The sequence below is a fragment of the Microcaecilia unicolor genome, chromosome 2, assembly GCF_901765095.1.
Source record: "Microcaecilia unicolor chromosome 2, aMicUni1.1, whole genome shotgun sequence".
In the NCBI taxonomy this organism is placed as follows: Eukaryota; Metazoa; Chordata; class Amphibia; order Gymnophiona; family Siphonopidae; genus Microcaecilia; species Microcaecilia unicolor.
In genome coordinates this window covers 11,662,723-11,673,751 of record NC_044032.1, presented here as the reverse complement: position 1 = coordinate 11,673,751, position 11,029 = coordinate 11,662,723, and positions in this window count along the sequence as shown.

Sequence of the window (11,029 nt, the reverse complement as noted above, 5' to 3'; positions counted from 1 at the left end):
AGTGGTCATGAGCTTTGTCAGCCAGTCAGCACCGGACATAAGAAAGAAACTCCAGAAGACTGAAGGATTCGAGGGGATGAGTATAAGCCAACTGAAGGCCATAGCCAATCGCGTGTTCGGATACCGCGATCAGGAAGAGAAATCCGAGGCTCGAAAAGAGGCAAGCAGACGGATGCGTGAGAATGCGGATGTACTGGCCGCGGTGTTGGAAGAGCGCCTGGGATCAAGACCGCGCGGCAGAGGAAGGGGCCGAAGGGGTAGAGGAACGCGGTCCCCCATAGGACGGAACCAGTGTGCCAACTGCCGACAAGAAGGGCACTGGTGGGCGGACTGCCCGGAGAAGCCACGAGACCAGAATCGAGAAGGGGCGGACGACGACCGCCCACGAGGCCCCAGGCACGGATAGCGAGGCCGAGGCCGGGGACACGTTGAACAACAGGAATGGCAAATGGCCCTTGACGCGGCCCGGGGATATCCCGCATGAAGTGACCGGGAGGGCAGAGTCCCCACTGACCCTCTGGTGGAAATCTGAGTGGGGACACAACTAATGAAGGCCCTATTAGACACAGGGGCCCAACGATCTGTCATCACCACTGCCATAGCCCCTCCCACGAAAGAAACCATACCGATTGTGGGAGCCTCAGGAAAGTCCCTCACTGCCCCGCTCCTCAAGGAATGCCATGTCCAAATCGGAGGGACGATGGTGTCTCATCAGTTCATACATATCCCCGAATGTCCAGTCCCCCTGATTGGCCGGGACCTACTGTGCAAGCTCCAAGCCACCTTAAGATTCAAGGCTACGGGAGAAGTAGAAGCTCAGTTTGAAGACCGGCCAGTAACACTTATCTGCCCTGTACAAGAAGAATGGAGACTGCACGCCCCCTTATTCGCAGGCCCCGACGACTGCCGCTATTGCCAGGATACCCCTTTCGCACAGCAGAGAAGAACCCTCATGGCTGGGGTGCCCAGCGTGTGGGCAGAAGCGAACCCCGGCGGACTTGCTGTCAACGCCATCCCCATCTGGGTCGAACTCAAACCAAATGCCCAGATTGTCAACCAGGGACAGTACCACATCCCCTATGCAGCCCGACATAGTATGCAAACGCATCTACAGAAACTCCTTCAACAAGGAGTCCTTAAACGGGCCAGATCTGCTTGGAACACCCCATTGCTGCCCGTTAAGAAGCCAGGAACATCAGAGTACAGACCCGTCCAGGACCTGAGGAAGGTCAACAATCAGGTGGCTGACATAGTTGCCCTCGTACCTAACCCATACTCCATTCTAGCCCAAGTACCAGCCCAAACCAAGTGGTATAGTGTCATTGATCTGAAGGATGCTTTCTTCTCCATCTCTCTTGCTGCCGATAGCCAGCAGTTGTTTGCCTTCACGTGGGAAGACTTACAGACTGGGAGTAAGCAGCAATTCACATGGACCCAGCTCCCCCAGGGATTCAAGAATTCACCTACCCTCTTCGGTGACCAACTTGCCCAAGACTTGAAGATCTACCAGGACGAGTATGGGCCTGTCGTCCAGTACGTGGTAGCCCGGGAAACATACACGGATTGTGCAGAAGCCACCCTTTACCTCTTGAAAACCTTGGAAGCTCAAGGGTACCGAGCCAGCCGAAAGAAGGCCCAGATATGTGAGATCGAAGTCGAGTATCTGGGATTTCGTCTCCGAGAAGGAACCCAAAGGCTCGGTACACCCCGTACCCAAGCTATTCGCAACCAACCCATTCCTGCAAATAAGAAAGAATTGCGTGCGCTACTAGGAGCAGCTGGATACTGCCGGATCTGGATCATTAACTTTGCTGTTTTGACCCAGGACCTGTACACCAAGCTGAAGGGACCTGAACTCGAGGGCCAAACCCTCCAGTGGGAGAAACATGAACTGAAGGCTCTCCAGGACCTCAAAAAGGCCCTCGTGGCCCCACCAGTGCTCGGATTGCCAGATGTGACTAAACCGTTCCACTTGTTCGTTGACGAGAAGAAGGGATTGGCACTTGGGGTCCTCACCCAAATGGTTGGCACCTGGCAACGACCTGTAGCATACCTTTCCAAGGGCATGGACAATGTGGCAAGAGGTTGGCCGGGGTGTCTTCGAAGCATTGCGGCTGCATGCCTGTTGATACACGAGGCCAACAAGCTCACCTTTGGCCAGACGCTCCTTGTGACTACTCCCCATACCATCCGCGGTCTGCTCGAGAGTCATGGGCCCCGATGGATGACTAACTCCCGACTAGTCAAGTACCAAGCCCTCCTGTGCGAGAACCTGGAGGTGCAAATCCAGGACACCACCAACCTAAACCCTGCTACCCTTCTCCCGGCCCCGGAACCACCGTTCCATGACTGTGTGGAGGTAATGGCCACTGTACATTCTAGTAGACCTGACCTCAAAGACCAGCCCTGGCAGGGGGGAATCACCTTGTTCCCAGACGGAAGTAGCCAAGTGATCGAAGGAATCCGGGAAAGCTGGATATGCCGTCGTATCTGAGGATCATGTGATCGAGGCTATGGCCCTGCCACCCGGAACATCATCCCAGAAAGCCGAATTGATCGCCCTCATCAGGGCTCTCTTCTGGGCAGAAGGAAAAATTGTGAACATTTACACTGACTCCAAGTATGCCTTCCTTACCCTCCAGCTACACGGTGCCTTGTACAAAGAAAGAGGCTTCTTAACAGCTGAGGGAAAAGGGCTCGCAAATGCCACTGAGATCTGCCAACTACTCGAGGCTGTATGGAAACCAAAGAAAGTAGCTGTGATACATTGCAGGGCTCACACAGGCCGGACGGACCCCATTGCTCGGGGAAATCAGCGGGCGGATGATGCAGCAAAAAGGGCAAGTCAGCTCCCTCATTCCTCTGACCCCGTGCTTTTCGTCCATCTCCCCATAGAGGCCCCCATCTATGCCCCACAAGAAACAGAGTGGGCCCGGCAAGAGGGCCTGGAATCGCGTAATGGATGGTGGATACTATAGGATGGCCGAATATGGATACCCGAAGCCCTGGCCTGGACGGTGGTCAGGGAAGCCCACAACCGCACCCACCTGGGCAGAGACGCCTTGGGACGCTTGCTCGAGAAGACCTACTATGTCAACAAACTATCCCTCTGGACCAAGAATGCTTCCAGCCAATGCACAACTTGTGCCCGGAACAACCCACGGACAGGACCAGGTCCTGCTCCTGGTCACATCCTCTGGGGCACCAGCCCATTTCACGTCTGCCAGATTGACTTCACGCATATGCCCCCGGCCCGGGGCTACAAAGCTGTCCTTGTGGCAGTGTGTATGTATACCGGATGGATTGAAGCCGTACCCACCAGGACGGAGATAGCTAAAGAAGTTACCTCTTTACTCATTCACCACATCTTGCCTCGATATGGGCTCCCTAAACAGATCAACTCTGATAATGGGCCTGCATTTGCCAGTGAAGTGACCCAGCAACTTAGTACTAGACTGGGCCTCGATTGGAAGCTACATTGTGCCTGGAGACCCCAGAGCAGCGGGGTAGTGGAGAGAGCCAACCGCTCCCTGAAGAACCAGCTTGCTAAACTATGCCAAGAAGCCAAAGCCAAATGGCCCGACCTGCTCCCACTAGCATTGCTGCATCTTAGGTGCACACCAAAAGCTACAGGTCTTACCCCTTATGAGATGATGTACGCCAGGCCACCACCTCTGCCTTCCTTCCCCGAGTCCTTGCAGATACAGGGTGAGAGTTCCCTAGTAAAACAGCTAAGGGCCTTACGCGAGGTAGTGCAGGACATCCAACAGTACACTGAGAGTGTGGGTCCCCTAGTCCTTACCAGCCCTACACACCAGTTTCGGGTGGGAGATGAAGTATGGGTGAAAGAATGGGACGAATCTGACTGCTTGAAGCCCAAGTGGAAGGGGCCCTCCCTTGTTCTCCTAACCACCCCAACTGCTGTTAAAATTGCAGGAAGCCCCGTGTGGATACATTGGACCAGGCTGAAGCCAGCTGCACCTACCGACGGCTCACCCAGAGTTTGGACTGCTCACAGCCACCCAGATGCTCCTCTGCGACTAACCCTAAAGAGGAAGTGAAACAGGTCCATGCCGAGTCAGAAGCTTAGTCCTTGGACATTCTGCGCCTTTGGTTCATTGTTTATTGGAGCTGTCATCCTGAGCCTCATCCTCTTCCTGCTGCAACAGCTCGGATACCTTTTTCCCAATCATGATGTTCAAGCTGCTCTTCCTCCTCCACCTCTGCCCAGTCCCGGTGGAGCCGACTGCCCTTAGTTTGAATTGTACCGAATGCTTGCGCATGGTGCGTCACCGAACGGCTGAAGGGTATAACCTAGTCACCACCCTCATTCACCAGTCTCAGCCCCCGGAGAAGGATTGTCATCCCCTTGCTTCATGTGTCATTACTACACCGGATGGTCCCCAGCAGTTCCACAGATGCCTTGAGAACAAGAACCGCACTGTCTGCCATTCTCCCTCAGCCCCCAGATATTATAATGTCACCCTGAGTGTGGGTCTTCCTCAGTATCCGGGCCAAGCATATCGAGGGCGGATCATCACTTCCTCTACCGGGGTCCAGGGAGGTGGCATCCTATATTACGTTAACTCCACCCGTGTCCTTGTTGCCGGTATACAAACTACGGCCACCCTCACCTTTGACGTTTGTGCTGCCATGGACAAGCAACCCTGGTCTCGTAAGTGCGGAAGCCAAAGCTGGCGAAAGGCCTATGCAGACAACCACAAGTATGTTTGTCCCCTAACTTTAGATTGGAGATATGGTTCCCCTTGGGCGTGGATACCGTGTGGGGCAGACACCCGGGCCTCGGGATGGGAGCGAGTGTGCACCTACACGGGAGGCGGATATTCCGGATGCGCCGGTCTGGGTGAATTCCGTCGGGGTCCCGGCAACACTGTACTCCTGGATTGGCCCCTAAGAGGACCCGGAACCCCCTGGAAACAAACCTGGGGTCTTGGCATTGACGGGGCCGGGACGGATCCGCTTACCTATATCACCATCCTGAGAAAATTAGAGTCATGGGATAGGAGGCAAGGTTCTGGTGTGGATTAGGAATTGGTTATTGGCAGAAAACAGAGGGTAGGTTTAAATAATCATTTTTGTCAATGGAGGAGAGTGAACAGTGGAGTGCTGCAGGAATCTGTACTGGGACCGGTACTATATAACATGTTTATAAATGATATGGAAATTGGAACGATGAATGAGGTGATTAAATTTGCAGATGATACAAAACTATTCAAGGTTGTTAGAACATAGTAACATAACATAGTAACATAGTAGATGACGGCAGAAAAAGACCTGCACGGTCCATCCAGTCTGCCCAAGAAATGTGCCACTTTTTTGTGTATACCTTACCTTGACTTGTACATGTCCCTCCCAGGGCACAGACCGCACAAGTCTGCCCAGCACTATCCCCGCCTCCCACCATCGGCTCTGGCACAGACCGTATAAGTCTGCCCAGCACTATCCCCGCCTCCCAACCACCAGCCCCGCCTCCCACTGTGCCACTTTTTTGTGTATACCTTACCTTGAGTTGTACCTGTCTTTTTCAGGGCACAGACCGTACAAGTCTGCCCAGCACTATCCCTGCCTCCCACCATCAGCTCTGGCACAGACCGTGTAAGTCTGCCCAGCACTATCCCCACCTCCCAACCACCAGCCCCGCCTCCCACTACCGGCTCTGTTATCCAATCTCGGCTAAGCTCCTGAGGATCCATTTCTTCTGAACAGGAATCCTTTATGTTTATCCCACACATGTTTGAATTCCGTTACCGTTTTCATCTCCACCACCTCCCGCGGGAGGGCATTCCAAGCATCCACCACTCTCTCCGTGAAAAAATACTTCCTGACATTTTTCTTGAGTCTGCCCCCCTTCAATCTCATTTCATGTCCTCTCGTTCTAACACGTGCAGACTATGAAATATTGCAGGAAGACCTTAGGAAATTTGAAGACTGGGCATCCAAGTGGCAGATGATATTTAATGTGGACAAATGCAAGGTGATGCACATTGGAAAGAATAATCCAAATACAGTTACTTGATGGTAGGGTCCACCTTGGGGGTCAGCGCTCAAGAAAAAGATCTGGGTGTTGTTGCAGATAATAAGCTGAAATCTTCTGCTCGGTGTGTGGCGGCGGCCAAAAAAGCAAACAGGATGCTAGGAATTATTAGCAAAGGGATGGGCGAATAAGACCAAAAATATTATAATGCCTTTGTATCGCTCCATGGTGCAGCTGCACCTTGAGTTTTGTGTTCAGTTCTGGTCGTGGTATCTCAAAAAAGATAGAGCGAAATTAGAAAAGGTTCAAAGAAGAGCAACCAAAATGATAGGGGATGGAACTCCTCTCGCATGAAGAAAGGCTAAAAAGGTTATGACTTCACCTTGGAAAAGAGACGGATGAGGGGAAATATGATTGAGATCTTCAACATCCTGAGTGGTGCCGAACGAGTAGAAGTAAATCGATCTTTTACTCTTTCCAAAAGTACAAAGACTAGGGGGACACTTGAGGAAGTTACATGGAAATACTTTTAAACAAATAGGAGGAAATATTTTTTTCACTGAACGAATAGTTAAGCTCTGGAACTCTTTGCCAGAGAAGCTGATAACAGCGGTTAGCATATCTGGGTTTAAAAAAAGTTTGGACAAATTCCTGGAGGAAAAGTCCATAGTCTGCTATTGAGACAGACATGGGAAGCAAATGTTTGCCCTGGGACTTGTAGTATGGAGTGTTGCCACGATTTGGGTTTCTGCCAGGTGACCTGGCTTGGCCACTGTTTGGAAAACAGGATACTGGACTAGATGGACCATTGGTCTAACCCAGCATGGCTAGTCTTATGTTCTTATGGTTAACAGCCCACTAATGCATAAAGTTAGGACAGCAAAAAGATCATCTTTATCTAGGTAACCGAATAACCACAGGTGGCTGATTTATGCCTAGTTTTTCAGTGCTGGTATCATAGTAACATAGTAGATGACGGCAGAAAAAAACCTGCATGGTCCATCCAGTCTGCCCACAAGATAAATTCATATGTGTATACCTTACCTTGATTTTTACCTGTCTTTTTCAGGGCACAGACCGTATAAGTCTGCCCAGCAGGATTCCCCGCCTCCCAACTACCAGTCCCACCTCCCATCACCGGCTCTGGCACAGACCGTATAAGTCTGCCCTCCACTATCCTCACCTCCCAACCACCAACCCCTCTTCCCCCCACCTGCTCCGACACCCAATTTCGGCTAAGTTTCTGAGGATCCATTCCTTCTGTACAGGATTCCTTTATGTATATCCCACGCATGTTTGAATTCCGTTACCGTTTTCATCTCCACCACCTCCCGCGTGAGGGCATTCCAAGCATCCACCACCCTCTCTGTGAAAAAATACTTCCTGACATCTTTCCTGAGTCTGCCCCCCTTCAATCTCATTTCATGTCCTCTCGTTCTACCGCCTTCCCATCTCTGGAAAAGATTTGTTTGCGTATGATCAGACAATGAATCTCCAGGCATTAAAAAGAAACTCATAGAATCTGGCATTAAAAACCCAAAACAAATGCTGGCTTCTGTGGCTGAATATTACCTTCATAGAATATACACAATCCACTCAGAAACTACGGCCAACGTGGAGAGAGATGAGATATACCAGATGGAAGGAAAGTTGCTACTCAACTGCAACAGACCCAGACATTAGCACCTTGGTGCCCTTGGCCTGGATTGGCCGCTGTTGTGGACAGGATGCTGGGCTCAATGGACCTTTGGTCTTTTCCCATTGTGGCATTACTTATGTACTTAGTAAACTTCTGTCCATCACGTGTTTGTTGCCCAATGATGGCAAACAGGCAGGGTGTCCTGGAGATGACAAGACCATCTGCCTGTTAAACTGCTCATTATGATGGCTGTTTTGTCCTGTACAATTTGTGCTCAAACCAAGACTTCTAATTCTCAAATGCCTGGGTTACTTCAATCCTTGCCTTTATACCTAAGGCCCCATTTCTCCATGACTATTGAGATTTGCCGCTATCTGAAGGAAACACAGTAATGTGGAGGTGGATATAGCTCATTTCATACCTAATTAAGTTACCCACATCACCTAGATCAGCAGCTCTCTTCCGAAAATATATGGAATACCTAAAGATATAGTCTTCGATGCAGGAACTCAATTCTTGTCCAAGTTCTAGAGAGCGATTTTCAGACAGATTGAGGTAACCTTGTCATTTTCCTCACTGTCTCATCCTCAGTTGCAAGGTCAGACTGAGCTTGGCACAATTTCTGCATTATTATATCTTGCACCATCAGAATAATTACATTACTTTGGATTTCTAGACCGCCTGAACCATGTTTCTAGGCGATTTACATTAAAAAAAAATAGAGCCAAAAGCCAAGATAAAACCTTGGGAATTACAGTTGTACCATAAAATTAGATAAAAGAAATTAACAGAATGGGGAATAGGAGGAGCGAGAGTATCCAGAGCAGAGGAGAGAATAGTATTATAGGAAGAGACAGCCTCATTGACAGACTTGGATAACATAGTGGTAGATTTGAAACATTGGAGGACAGAGTAGAAGGGTCAACCTGAAGATTCCTAAATGTATTGGTTAAGATTGGACGGGACTGGGGAGGAGGGTGTTTAAGTGTGAAAGTTATCAGATGATGGTCAGAGAGGGGAAGAGTTGAGGCACAGAAACTGGAGAGTGAGCAGTTTGAGAAGAGGATAAGATCAAGACAGTGGCCATTCTGGTGAGTGGGGGCAGTGGAGTACAGTTGAAGACTGAAAGAGGATGTTAAAGCAAGAAACTGCGAAGCATAAGAGTCAGAGGGATCATTAGCATGAATGTTAAAATCCCCAAGAATGAGGGAAGGAGATGGTTCAGGAAAGAAGGAAAGCCAGGAGTCAAAGTCAGTGAGAAAGGAAGAAAAGGACTTATCAGTGGGTCGATAAATGACTTGTACTCAGAGAGGTAGAGGAGTGAATAGATGTATGGAGGAAGAAAAGCAGTGAGACTGAGGTGGGAGAAGAGGTTGAAATCTACAAGAGGGCAAGAGTAGTAGCCTGACACCACCTCTGTGGCCAACTGGATGAGGAGTATGGGAGAAAGGATTTTTTTTGTTTCATTTTTGAAAGTAACCTCCATGACACAGGGCGGTATCTCTCTTGCCCTTCAAATTTCCTGTGGGCCACCAGCAGCGTCGCCAAGCTGCTTTGGCTGGTCCTGGAAGTGTTCCCTCTGTTGTGTCCTACCTACGTGGACGTAGGAAGTTGTATTAGATGAGGTGGGACACAACCAAATGTTTACGGGGCCAGCCAAAGCAGCTTGTTTTCCTTGTTGATGCCAGCAGCCTACAGGAATGTTGGCGGATCATGGGGGGAGGGGGTAGGGGGGAGAGAGATACTAGACCACGCAGGGCAGACAAGAGAAGAGGAACAGGGAGACATTCTGGACAGTGAGCTCTGAAACTGGGGTGGCAAAGGGCCACAAGGATTACCGTTATTACCGACCCTCTTCAACTTAATGATGATCCCACTAGCCAAGTCCCTATCCAACCAAGGCCTCAACCCTTTCATCTACGCAGACAATGTCATAATTTACATTCCTTACAAAACCAAACTGACAGAAATCACTAACGAAATCGAGCTAAGTTTGAACACCATGGACTCGTGGGCCAAAGCATTTCAACTAAAACTCAATAAAGACCACCATAGAAGTCCAGCATAGATGAAATTGCAATAGTCAGATGTGGTGAGGACAAGGGATTGAATCAAAGTATGAAAGACAGATTTAAAGAAAAATGACCTCAATCTCTTTAGTTTCCAAAGTGAGTGAAAGACACTCAAGGCCAACTTAGAGACTTGGCTTTCAAGGGTGAGGAAACATCTATTGTAATTCCTAAAATTTTAATTGATGACTCAAGGGAATAGGTTTTGTTCTTAATAGTAAAGTTACTAAGATTCATAGGATGGTGAGGGTTAGTTATAATTAGAAACTTAGTTTTATCCATATTTGAAATTAGAAGCTCATGATTCCATAAGTTTTATCCCTAGACTAATCATGTGAGTTATGTCAAGTAATTCCTTACTGTGTGTCAATTATCAATTGTTATTATGTCATCTTTGGATGTATATATATGTCTTGGCTTGTATTTTTAGATTATTTATTTCTTCTTAGTTATTATTATTAATTATTTATTGCACTTGTATCCCACATTTTCCCACCTATTTGCAGGCTCAATGTGGCTTACAAAGACCTGTTATGGCAACACCATTCCAGGGTAAAAGATACAGTTGGTGTTACAAAAAGATTAAGGTTAACATAAAAGAATTAAGCAACAGTTATAGAAAGAAGACTTCCGAATAACATAGTAACATAGTAGATGACGGCAGAAAAAGACCCGCACGGTCCATCTAGTCTGCCCAACAAGATAAACTCATATGTGCTACTTCTTGTGTATACCTTACCTTGATTTGTATCTGCCATTTTCAGGACACAGACCGTAGAAGTCTTGCCCAGAACTAGCCCCACCACCCAAACACCAGCCCCACCTCCCAATCTGGGCTAAGCTTCTGAGGATCCATTTCTTCTGCACAGGATTCCTTTATGTTTATCCCAAGCATGCTACTGTTTTCATCTCCACCACCTCCCGTGGGAGGGCATTCCAAGTATCTACCACTCTCTCCGTGAAAAAATACTTCCTGACATTTTTCTTGAGTCTGCCCCCCTTCACTCTCATATCATGTCCTCTCGTTCTACCGCCCTCCCATCTCCGGAAAAGGTTCGTTTGCGGATTAATACCTTTCAAATATTTGAACGTCTGTATCATATCACCCCTGTTTCTCCTTGCCTCCAGGGTATACATGTTCAGGTCCGCAAGTCTCTCCTCATACGTCTTGGTGGAGTGTTATAATTAAGCTAAGGATTCTCGTGGCAGGCCTTATTGAAGAGAGAGGTTTTCAGAGATTATTATTGCTTTTACCAACATTAATTTTGTTTTATTTGTTGATAGTACTTTCTAGCCACTGATGCAGACCTCACTTGGGTAAAACAC